This window comes from Mustela nigripes, chromosome 17 (genome assembly GCF_022355385.1).
Source record: "Mustela nigripes isolate SB6536 chromosome 17, MUSNIG.SB6536, whole genome shotgun sequence".
NCBI lineage: Eukaryota > Metazoa > Chordata > Mammalia > Carnivora > Mustelidae > Mustela > Mustela nigripes.
The window spans coordinates 33684725-33694940 of record NC_081573.1 but is presented as its reverse complement, the minus strand read 5'-3'; the positions used below and the strand labels follow the sequence as shown (position 1 = coordinate 33694940).

General features: G+C 48.8%; 1 protein-coding gene across 4 annotated transcripts in view; it reads left to right on the top strand.

Annotated features, from left to right (window-relative positions):
* The first annotated feature begins 4962 nt into the window (after positions 1 to 4962).
* Positions 4963 to 10216, top strand: part of KIFC3 (kinesin family member C3) — a 66500-nt gene continuing 61246 nt past the window's right edge. Inside the window, exon 1 of one of the 4 annotated variants that reach the window (XM_059382262.1) lies at positions 4963 to 5052. The gene's annotated coding sequence lies outside the window, so the exon portion shown is untranslated. The remainder of the gene's footprint in view (positions 5053 to 10216) is intronic. The other 3 variants (XM_059382260.1, XM_059382263.1, XM_059382264.1) reach the window with 3 other exon arrangements.

Genomic DNA, 10216 nt, shown 5'->3' with positions numbered 1-10216 from the left:
TGTTAGCAAGTACTTTAAAGTAATTCCATCAGTAACCTAAAGGACAATGCCTTCACAGATACACACACACACACACACACACACACACACACACACACACACAGAAGTGTATCTCAGCTGACTGGGTGTAAGTTTGCATTGTCCTTATTTACAATGTAATTTATTTCCATGAAACTGATCTGTAGGGAATCAATTTATGAATGAAACTCGGTTTCATTTCTGTGCTTATTTACAGTTACTCTCTCTGCTGGGACCACCAGCAAGAATTGTCACGGTAGTTGCTTTGAATTGGTTAACAGGGTTCCTGGCTCCACCAATAAGGGACCCAGTTTCAGACTAACGGAGCTACAGGTATAAATCTCTAAAGCTTATGGCTAACCTCTCTGCTAATCCCTTCTACCATCTGATCACTTAGAACTATTGTTTTCTGCTTGTTAACAAATCACATAAAAAGTGGGTTACTTATCATGACATCTGAGGGGATAACAATTTTGGGATTTGGGGATTAATGTTTCATTGAGGGGAGAAAAAGAGAGGCAAAATGAAATCATCAGAGAACCTCTCTCACAAAGCATCATTTTCTGGGACTATTTTCCTCACACAAAACAAAGTTTAAGATCACTGCCTCCAGGGAATCTAAATTCTTTAGATTTTTTTTTTTAAGACTTTATTTGAGAGAGTAATATCGAGAGAGAAAGAGAGAGAGAGAGAGAGAGCACAAGCAGTGGGGAGGGACAAGGGGAGAGGGAGAAGCAGGCTCCCCGCTGAGCGGTAGGGGGGGTATGCCTATGAAGGGCTTAATCCCAGGACCCTGAGATCATGACCTGAGATGCTTAACAGACTGAGCCAACCAGGTGCACCTAGATTTTTTTTCTTTTCTAAAAGAATTGTCACAAACTTGAAAAATTATGTTTGAACCTCCATAGTTTTTTCTTTTTTGGGTTTTTTAAATTGTTTTTGTTTTTGTTTTTAAGGCTGTCTGAAGATATCACAAGCATGAAGTCCTAAAGCATGGTACATCTTTTTGTTAAAAATGCTATGTAGGGGTTCTTAGGGCTTTTGTGTAGTAAGAGAGATGGTTTGGTGGTCCTGCACACAGGATAGAAAATGAAATTCACAAGGCGTCTTTATACAGGTCCTGGATTTCAACTCTCTGTGTAGTCCTGCTTCGATCAGATAAATCACACCTAGTTCACTTCCAGCTTTATGCTAAAGAAAATAATGACTAAGTAACAATGACTCCGGGACACCTCTTACTTCCCAAGGGTGTCATGGTAATACATGGACACCCAAGTGGACAAGATGAGCGAATAGCTTTAATCGACTCCCCCAAATGTATGTTTGTTTCAAAGCATTAGATACAAAATAATGACTTAATATTAAAACTTTGATTTCTGGTTTATTTTTAATCAAAGACAAAGATGCTCCAACAATCATTTTTGAGAGTATTTCAAAATTGCTTTGCAATTTTGCTCTTGGAGCATCTGGGCTTCATCTGAAAGTATATACTCTTGATTGACAAGATGAAGGAAAAGAAGCCTTTAATCTCTCATACATTCAGATCTTGGCAGACCCCCTTATAGGATGCACTTCCCCAGCCTACAATGGAAAATCGGGTAAGTCCTATGTGAGTTCGACACACATAGACTCTATCTGAAGTCCCAGAGGAGAACAAACTTCTTGTTGTTGATCATTTCTTTGTTTTGCATGTAAAAGAGTTACCATAGGTCATAATTGGGCTCCTGACATTCACGTAAGTAGAAGATTTCTCAAAACCCCACACCTGAGTGTTTGCTGGGGTAGGAAATTGGACCTGTCGGCACGGAACGAGTGTGGACTGATGGCGTAGCTTAGAGCCAGCCAGGGGAGTGACATTTCTAATCTGCTTTTCCCCTTAACACCCAGATGGAGAGGGAGAGAGAGGAGGGAGCCCAGCTGTCTGTGACCAGATTCATTAAAGAGTGGGGACCAGGCTGTGTTTGACAAGAGAAGGGGCTACCATTCCCAGCAGGACACTGTCTTCCCGCATCTGCGGAGAGCTTGCTCTGAGAAGTTTGGTGTCCAGACTGGGGGCGGCCAGGAGGCCAAAGGTAGGGAAAGACGTACCCTACAGCTCTGTCTGCTTCTCCCAGCCTGATTTGGGTTTTGGGGCCTGGAGCCCTGCCAGCAGAGGACCCAGGGAGTGGGTGGAGGTCCTCCACTGCCCAGCCCCACCCAGGGTCGGAGTGGAGCTCTCCCTGCACCTAGCTTGGGGTCTCTAGAGGTCAAGGGCCTCCCTTCTCTGTTGGGGTGGGGGTGGGCAAAGGCATGCCAAGTTGCTGTGTGTGGGGGAGGGTCCCTACCTGGTCTCCAGCCCCTCCCCCTCTCCCTCTTCCCCCTAAGCTCCACCAGGGGCTGGAAAAGCCAAAACATTTCTTCTGTGCTTTCTCATCCTGGTTTGACAGAAATTCTGTGCCTTGAAGGGCCTCCCTTTCGTCTCCTCCATGTGCCAGGCCCTGTCCAGCTGAGATGCCTGTGCAAACAAAACAGACGAAGATCCCCACCCCACAGGGTTTACTCCCCCTCACAGAGGAGAACAGATACTGAGTAATAGGCCCAAGCGATCAGCACATCCTTTAGCACGCCAGGGGTGTGGAGTGCTAAGAAGGGGAAAAGAAAAACTGGGGTGCAGTGGGGAGGGGAGAGGTGGAAGAAGGGGGGCGAGGAATGAGCTGTCATCTTCAATACGGCAGTCAGGGTCCCCCTCCTTGAGAAAAGACATCGAGCAGGTGTGAAGGTGGGGAGAGTGGCAGCCACATGGGAATTTGGGGAAAGAGCATCCAGGTCGAGGAAACAGCCAGTGCAAAGGCCCAAAGGGTGCCTAGTTGGGGTCAGGGGCAGCCGTGGAGTCTGGCCAGTGGTGGCAGGTTTGGAGCAGAGCGGCCTCGAGTGCCCCGGTAGGACTGGGACTTTTACTCTGAGGGCTATGGAAGCCACCAGAGGCTCTGCGCAGGAGCGAGTTGATTCTGTTTAAACAGGCAGCTCTGGCTGCTGAGTTGAGGAGTAACAGTAGTGAGTCAGGGGCTGGAACTGGGAGACCAGTGGGAGCCGCCTGAGGTCGTGCAGAGTGGTCAGATTCTGGAGAATACTGGAAGCAGGCGCCCACAGGAGGTGTGACGGATGGGATGTGGGGTGTGCAAGAGAGGAAGAGTCCACAGGACATGGAAGGGATGTGGCTACGGGAGGGCTTGGGGGGAGAGCAAAATCAAGTTCAGCTGTGGACATCTTGAGGTCCCACCTGAAAGTCGGGAGAGCCTAATTCACTTTATTCTTGTCCCCCATTCTGTCACAATTCCAACTCTCCTCAAAACCGAATGGACCACAGAGGAGACACACGAGCTAGAAAACCAAGAAGACAGTATTTCAGGACCCTAGCCGGAGAGGAAGCCGAAGGGTGCCTGCCCTCAAAGCTTTTTAATTGCCGGACTACAGACTGAATGGCCGCCTTGTTCAGCACCAAAGCCACGTCTGGTCCAGCTAGGAATTGGTGAACCAAGCAGAAAATTCCAGGGCGCCGGCCATCACAGGCTCTGGTTTGGAAGCTTCTGCTCTCTCAGCCTGACTGAGGAAGCAGGGCCCAAGGCTGCCATGTTTGTGGTTCCGGTCCTGGTGTGGCTGAGCTCGAACAGCTGGGTCCTGCGGAGGGGACAGCGGGGAGACGAGGAGAGAGACCCCGGCACAGGCCAGGAGGAGGCCCCTGGCTGTCATGGCGGGCATTGGCCTTGCCCCTGCATCTCCAACAGAGCTCTTCTTGCTGGACTCCAAGCCCCTGCCCCAGGAAGCATCCTGATCTCAGAGACAACCAGCCATGGGGTACAGGTAAGGAACAAAGAGATGACTACTGAATGTCACTGAGGGGCTTATATTGTCTTTGGATAAAGGCAAGAGCCTTGTGTAGGAAGGAGAATGGATGTTTTCCTTCAAATCCTGCAAACGTGTCTCAAGTATAGTTTCTTCTTCTTCTAGTATCTTCTAGAATCTTCTTCTAGTATCTTCTAGTATCTTCTGTGCTCAGAAACTCCTGCCAACTGACCAGACTTAACACAGAGTACTAGGTTTTTCCTGTGGTGAGTATCTCCACAGTCAACGCCGCCGCCATCAGCATCCAGCCCCATCACTTCCTGGCTGTAGGACCTTGGGCAAGTTACTCACTCTGTGCCTCAGTTTGCTCATCTGTCAAGTGGGGATAATAACACACAGTGCTGAGGTCATGCATGTGAGGTCATAGGCCAGGCCTGTTTGAGAAGAAGCACTCAGTGAGTGATTTAGGTCACTTTCTGACGAAGCTACGATTGGATCTCTGCCAAGCAGTTCAGAATTCATTGAAAAACCTTTTTATCTGAAACATCTCAATTTGCCTCTGAGACCATCAATCTTTGAAACTTTTTCTTACCGGGTTTCTTGTACATAGTAAGTGGTCCATGACCTTTATTTGAGAGGAATTTGATTACAGTTGTGTGGCCTGGTGTGAAGGTGTGGGCTCTGCCCTTTACTGGCTGTGTGACCTTGGGCAAGTCACAAAGCATCTCTGACGCATCCGTGATTGGACCTACTCAAATGGGAAGGCGGGACCATCTCTCCCTGGGTTGTCATGAGATGAAGAGAAGTGGTAAGTGCTGAGGGCTTTGAATAAATGCCCAAGTGTAAGTGTTATTGAACTGTTTTTAGGGAATCGAATTATGAGATGGAATTATTGAATTGTTTTTATTACTACTGTGGTTGTCTTACTGTTGATAAAATGACAGAGCTTGAGACGGGGTTGATTAGTTTCTGAGTGAGGCCCGGTTTGTGACCCCGATCGCATTAATTATTTACAAGTTCGTTAACTAGTTCTGCTTGATTGATTGATTGCTTCATTCAGCAAATATGTATTGAACGTTTGCTCCAAACCAGGCCCCATTCCAGTCCATGGACGGGCCACCGTGGTTCTCTTGGAGTTTGCATTCCCCATAGCTGAGACAGACAGGAAACAGTTTCGGATGGTGATGAGAGCCTTGCTGAGAATAAAACACGGTAAGAAGGCCGGTAATGGGAAGCTGGGGTGGTCAGGGAAGGCCTCAGGGAAGGAATGACATCGCTAAGACCTGGGGTTGGGCAGGAGCCGGCCTTGAGACAAGGAGAAGGAAGGGTGGTCATGCATGCAGGGAGGGGGCGGGCAGGGGTGGCCCAGATGGGGAGCACCCAGAGCACATTTCTACATTTCACTCTTTAATTTGGGTGCTTGTTCCCAGCCCGACAAGCATGCAAGGTCTAGCAAGGTCAAGAAATTGCTAGGACAGAGCTGGCCCAGAGTAAGTGTGCAAATATTTGTCGAATGCGAGTCTGAATAAAGTGACAGGTTATGCTTGTACCAGGTCCCTCTGACTGCCTCAGGGAGGGAGGACTGGGGACGCAGGGGCCTGGTGAGGGCACTTCTGAAGCCCTCTAGGATGAGGAGGCTGGGAGGTGATCCAGTTTGACATTATCTGACATGCAGGGCCCCTTGGACTTGCTAACAACTGGGATGTGGGTTCGAGTAATGACGTCTTGCTCCAGGATTTTGATTTGAGCAACTGTGACCATTTACTGAGACGGGGAAGGCTGAGGGGACATAGATTGCAGAGGGGGCATCCAGTGGGGGGAGTCAACGTGCAATGTCTGTAAGACAGCTAAGAGGGCATTGTTGATGGAATAAGATGGTGAGGAGCAAGAAAGTGCTTAAAACAGCAGAGAAACTGTCTGATGGACAAATACATGTCGCTTGAGTATCATGTAATTTTATTTTATTTTTTTAAAAGATTTATTTATTTGACAGACAGAGATCACAAGTAGAGAGGCAGGCAGAGAGAGCAAGGGAAGCAGGCTCCCTGCTGAGCAGAGAGCCCGATGATGAGGGGCTTGATCCCAGGACCCTGGGATCATGACCTGAGCTGAAGGCAGAGGCTTTAACCCACTGAAACACCCAGGTGCCCCGTATCATGCAATTTTAGATTAAAAATAAATACAAATCCAAAATCTAGATCTAAATAAGTTTGCGTACATAAACCTAACACTTTGATTATCTTCAAGTACAAAGCATCAAATAATAACATTAGCCAAAATGCCTACATTTTCAAATCACAGGCAGTGCTTTAAAATAAATGTTGATGGAATTTAAGATAAAATAAGGGACTCACAAAGAGCAAGGTCTCCAACCTACAGTTTTTGTTTTTTGCCTTTTGGTTACAGAGACAATTACAAATAACCTGTAATATTTTAGGAGAGGGGTACCCCCCCCCCCAGAATAAAGATAATTTCCCAGAAGGCTCCTGTCCATTTTTAAGAAAGCTCTCAGTCCAGTGTGAGGCTTGAACTCACGACCCTGAGATCAAGACTCACATGCTCTACCGACTGGGCAAGCCAGGTGCCCCTGCTCTCAGTTCTTTGGAGGAGGCCCCCACCTGAGTTTTCAGGCCACGCCCACATTGCCCAGAGGCCACGTTAACCCCAGTCACCCACCCCACCAAGTGCTTCACGTAACCACCTGCCACCTGCGTGGTTTTTCAAACCACACTAGCGTTGCTACCGATCTCTTTATGATGAGATTTTGCAGTAACTAAAAAGGGCTGGAGTGGTTCCAGCCACTGGGAAAATGACGCCAAACCTGTGAAGAAATGGATTAAGCCAAGCTGTGATAGGGTCCAACCTGGAGGGGCTTCTCGAAAGCATTTTGCTTTTTTGGAAAAGGGCCACCACAGCACCCTTGGCAATTTCAGTCGGTTCTTTCCTTTCGGGGAAGTCATCAGAGTAGTAGAAAGGGTGCCTGTCCCCAAGTGGATGATCTGCTGGCTGCCCATATTCCACCCTCCCCCGCCCCATGGAGCTGTGCGGAGCTGTGCTCTGCAAACGCTGCCTGCAGGTGCTCGGAGCAGATCCGCGCGAAGCCTCGCCTGGGAGAGCAATTGCCGCAGACAAGCGCAGGCAGGGCCGGAACCAGGTGGCGGCGTCGGGAACTCCCGGGGTGTGTTTGGTATTCCGCGCGCGTGGAGGCTGCGAGGACGCAGCCGCAGCCGCCTGGAGGATTGCTGCTTGCAGAGCACTTGCCTTCCGCATCTCCCAGACTGCTGGGAGGTGGTGCGTAGTCAAAACATCAGCTCCCTTGCAGGTACACGGGCCTTTCACTCTGTCTCTGAGGGCTGATCTCGAGGACGCTCCTGTGTCCCCATTCTTTGTTCCCTTGCAGCCATTTGCTGGTAATGCCTCCCCTGGTTCGGAAAATACACAAAAGATGGTCCTTCTCTGTCCACGGGATGAGGCTGTGCCTCACGTTTCCCCCCAACCCCTCCTAACGGACCCTAGTTCAGCCAGCCAAGGTGGAACAGCCACTAGGGGTCGGTGGTCTTGAGTCCCAGCCGGGCTCTGCCTCAGCTTCCCTGTATGATACTCTAGCCCAATCTCAGTGTCGCCTCCACGCCGTGGAGAACTTCGAGTATCATTGCCCCCACCTCTGAGACGATGTTCTGCCTGGCATGGGTGCTCCAAAGCCTGAAACCCAAACTGACTGCTCAAGACCCCGATTCCAAGGACCTTATCTGGGGGGCAGTACCAGCCCCCCCAGTTAGGAACCCTGACCTGGGCAAATGGGCACACCCTCATCCTCGCATATCACGGAGGACACCTGTCTCCCACACCTGCCCAGAACAAATGCTGGGAAAATGAAAATGTCAATTACATGGTTGCTATGGCAACACTGGCTCCTGTTGGCTGCTACCCTTGTGATGGTTTCTTTCCTGCGGAGCTGATTGAATTCCTTAGTTTTTGCCTGCTTCCCCAACTCTGTCCCCCTCTCCAAACACACACACATTCACCAGTATTCACACACTACACATCCAGATGACATGTCTTTAAAAGGCTGAGAGGAAAGCTGGGAGAATGCTTTTGGAGCGAGAGTCGACATTTTTGTGACCTTTCTGTGCCTTTTTGGGGGTAGTTCAATGAGATGGACTTTTCAGCCCAAGAACAGAAGACTCTACCACGAATTCCTTTTCTGACTTTGCACGAATTCAGCTGTTTGATCAGGAAGTTTAGCTCTTTATCGAGAAAAAGGAATGCTCTTAGCCCTACCAGGGGGGCTCTATCTGCAACCTTCCTGTTCCCTGGAGAGGAGTGGCCTGCCCACGGGTGGGGCCTGGGTGGGGGCACCCTGGTGTCCAGAGTGGCCTGGGTGCCTGGGTTGAAATCAATTTTATGAACCACAGAAGTTTGAGCTGGACACTTACTCCTTCTGTAGGCATAAAACAGGCTGAGTAGTGCCACCTTATTGGGTTAGTCTCAGAATTTAAAGGAAGGCCATGGAAAATGCTGGCAGGTAGTCCGGGCCCAGTAGATGGTAGTTCTTATTATATTCATGCTGGGGATTCCAGAAGATCCACCAAGGAAAATTGTACTGTCAACTTGTCATTATTGGAAGATACGTGCACTGACTTTCCATACGTGTGTTCTCCCCTGTTCTATGGAACAGCTTCCATAGGTTCCAGCTTCCTCTTTCAAAACAAGCTGGGATGCAATAAACAAACTCCCCCCTCCCTTCTTGATAAAGTAGCTGATGTGATTTCATTATTTTTAAATTTTGTTTTTAAAAGACTTTTTTTTTTTCTGTTGCCAAAACCTTCTGATGATGAAATCGCTTATCCTCTACTCAGAGATCCGCGAGAGTGCCTGGAGGGAAGAGGCAGCATTTCTCCCATGACTGTGTGGCTAGAACAAAAGAGGGAATCTTCTGTCTTACTCACGGGGGCGGAGGGGCCCTGCAGGGATCCAGTCAGTCAGTCCTGGCAAAGAGGAGAGGAATGAAGACGCTTTTCTGTTGCCCTTTTGTTTGTTTGTTTGTTTGTTTTAAATCCTTCTGAGCTCTACTATCGCAGCCTGGTATCTCCTACTGTTTCCTAGATGAACTTCCTAGGGGAAGAAAAGGGAGGGGGCGAGGCCCCGAGCATTGCGGGTTAGCGCGAGCGAGTGCTGTGCTGCCCAGAGTCACCAGAAGGGAACGGCTTGTCTTGATGGCACCTTAGGGATATTCCGATGTCCCAGGGATTTCAGAATTTTAACACTCAAAGAAAAAAAACAAAAGAATCAAGGTGATGGTTTTACTGAATAATGGATGAACTGTACCGTGCGTATAACCTTTGCTTTATTCATTCCCTCATTCCCTCCCTCATTCATTCACCCATTCGTTCCTATGTTTAAATAATGTCAGGGAGTGCAGTTTGCTCAGGGAGCAACTAAACTGATGGCGTAGGTAGTTGAAACAAGGAGAGGGCCATCGAGAGACGGCACTGAGCGACTAGTTGAACAGATGGCAACCTTTAGCGATTTTTTTTTTTTTTAATCCAACGGTGTAGTCAATAATGTTTCTAAGCCACGGTTCACGTCTCACTTTAAAAGTAAAATGGTACCTGCTTTCTTAAATATTGAGCATCATTAAACTAAGACTGTGCTGGGGTGTGAAACCACTTTCAGAACTGATATTGAAAGGGGCACCGGGCTGGTTCTGTTGGAAGAGCATGCGACTCTTGATCTCAGGGGTCCTGAGTTTGAGCCCCACGCTGGGTGGAAATATAACTTAAAACATAAATACACTTTAAAAAAAGAATTAAACATTGCCATTGATGGTGTCTAATTCTGTCCCCCAGATCCCTTGAAGAGGGGTGGCCATAAATTCCTTTTCAATAATTTTGGAGCTCCTCTGCCTTCTAGATGTCTCCAGAGCCGAAACTCACCTGAGCCACGGGTAGGGGTGCTGTATGTCTATATCATCATTTCTGATGCTGGCATCATAACTGTCCCAGTCTTTGAGTCCTCTGGGCTGGGGTGGGGGGTGGTCCAAGGGGGCTGCTTCCAAGTACAGCAGGCTTGCAGCCAGAGAGCCTGGAATGTAGCTGGAAGCTTCTCTGAGGCTCAGCTCTACCTGGTTGCCTCAGCCTGTGCACAGCTTTACTCCACAGTGCAGAGAATCCCCTAGGGTGATTGGCCTCAGGACCCCAGAGTGCTGTGGCTGAGCTGTCTATGCTCAGGAATTATAGGCAGGTCCTGGTGGCATTGATAGGGAGGCTGAAGACCTCGAACTCCCTGTGGGATCATCACTACGTACCACCACCACATCTTGCACAGATGGGAAGGGGGAGGGCCACTGTCCCCTCCCCCATTCTGAGTAGGGAAC